Below are 2,500 nucleotides of genomic sequence, written 5' to 3' on the forward strand. Positions count from 1 at the left end.
CATGTTCCGCCACCACGCAGCCTTCAAAACATAGGGCTAGCCCAAGGAAGGGAGGCATACCACAACAACGTCCCACACTCAACGAGGTTCATGCCGCACTCCCGAAGGCACCCGGCTCCACCCCACCTTGCATGTTTCGTCATCGTACCAGCAACCATCCACAGTCCTCACACTAGAGATTCCCAGTTAGAAGGCAACATCGCAACATTCCGTGCTCAACGAGGCTCATGTCGCACGCCCAAAGGCACCCGATTCCAACCAATCGAACATGTTCTGGCACCACACACCTTCAAAACATAGGGCTGGCCCAAGGCTAGCCAAGCATCACCACAACGTCACACACTCAACGAGGTTCATGCCGCACGCCCGAAGGCACCCAACTCCACCCCACCTTGCATGTTTCATCATCGTACCAGCCATCAACCATCCTCAAGCCAGCCCCAAGTTAGAAGGCCACATTCCATGCTCAACAAGTCTCATGTCGCACGCCCAAAGTCATTTGACACTACCCCACCAAGCATGTTCCGCCACCACGCAGCCTTCAAAACATAGGGCTAGCCCAAGGAAGGGAGGCATACCACAACAACGTCCCACACTCAACGAGGTTCATGCCGCACTCCCGAAGGCACCCGGCTCCACCCCACCTTGCATGTTTCGTCATCGTACCAGCAACCATCCACAGTCCTCACACTAGAGATTCCCAGTTGGAAGGCAACATCGCAACATTCCGTGCTCAACGAGGCTCATGTCGCACGCCCAAAGGCACCCGATTCCAACCAATCGAACATGTTCTGGCACCACACACCTTCAAAACATAGGGCTGGCCCAAGGCTAGCCAAGCATCACCACAACGTCACACACTCAACGAGGTTCATGCCGCACGCCCGAAGGCACCCAACTCCACCCCACCTTGCATGTTTCATCATCGTACCAGCCATCAACCATCCTCAAGCCAGCCCAAGTTAGAAGGCAACATCGCAACATTCCATTCTCAACAAGGTTCATGTCGCACGCCCAAAGGCGCACCCAACACTGCCTCACCGTGCAAGTTTCACCACCGCACGGCCGCCGTCAACCGCCCTCGTCCGCCGACCACCACCCCCACGCCCCTAGCATATGCCCATGTGCGGCGCATAGTGCTTGGGGAATGGGGGTGGCGGAAGATATAGGGGTACCCCCGTGCCCAGCCCATGCAGACTAGTCACCCCCCTATATAGTACATTTTGAGGCATTTTTGGTCTGCCAGGCCTAGATATGATTTTTCTGAGCGGTCATACGACCAAATATCTCAAGTTTTAGAATGTTTTTTTCTATGAACTCAATTGATTCATGAATTGGACATTCTAATGGATCTAGAAATCAAGTTTCATAATTTTTAAACCAACCAATTTTTTTTAATTAATTTTTAAATATTAAATAATAAGAAATTAGAAAAAATAGCTAGAGTTGACAAAAAAATCTGAAATTTTGTGAGAATCATTCTTTCATGTTTCTTAGCTCCCAGAAAAAAATTTACAACAAACTGACCACTCCACATGTACTTCCACAATTAATGGGTGATGGATGGGGAGCACGCGCGGGCGGGGCGGGGGGCGCGCGCGCGCGCGCGCTGGGACGCGCGGGCGGGGCGGGACGGGGGCGCGCGCGCGCTGGGACGCGCGGGCGGGGCGGGGCGGGGGCGCGCGCGCGCTGGAGCATGAGGGCGCGCGCGCGCTGGAGCATGAGGGCGCGCGCGCTGGAGCATGAGGGCGAGCGCGCGGGGGCAAGCGGGCGGGGCGCACGCGGGTGGGGTAGGGCGGGGCTGGCGAGCGCGCGGGAACGTTCCGACACTACCCACCGTGCGCGTTCCGCCACCGCACCACCGCCGTCAACCGCCCTCGACCTCCGACCACCACCCCGACGCCCCAAGCATATGCCCATGTGCGGCGCATAGTGCTTGGGGCGTGGGGGTGGCGGAAGATATAGGGGGTAGCCCCGTGGCCAGCCCATGCAGACTAGTCACCCCCCTATATAGTACATTTTGAGGCATTTTTGGTCTGCCAGGCCTAGATACGATTTTTTTGAGCGGTCATACGGTCAAATATCTCAAGTTTTAGAATGTTTTTTTTCCATGAACTCAATTGATTCATGAATTGGACATTCTAATGGATCTAGAAATCAAGTTTCATAGTTTTTCAACCAACCAATTTTTTTTAATGAATTTTTAAATATTAAATAATAAGAAATTAGAAAAAATAGCTAGAGTGGTCAAAAAATTCTGAAATTTTGTGGGAATCATTCTTTCATTTTGCTTAGCTCCCAGGAAAAAAATTACAACAACCCGACCACTCCACATTCACAACAATACAAGCATTGAAAATGAACATTCCCTTTTCACGGGTATTGGGTTTGATGATATTTTTATAGTCCAAGGCTTTATACAACACTTTTGATATGCTGTTGGTAGGACATGTATCGCACATAGCATAGGATGGGGCTTGGCATGTGCGAGGGGAGTGGG

The sequence above is a fragment of the Cucurbita pepo genome, unplaced genomic scaffold, assembly GCF_057944985.1.
Source record: "Cucurbita pepo subsp. pepo isolate OVF unplaced genomic scaffold, ASM5794498v1 scafford_20, whole genome shotgun sequence".
Classification (NCBI taxonomy): Eukaryota; Viridiplantae; Streptophyta; class Magnoliopsida; order Cucurbitales; family Cucurbitaceae; genus Cucurbita; species Cucurbita pepo.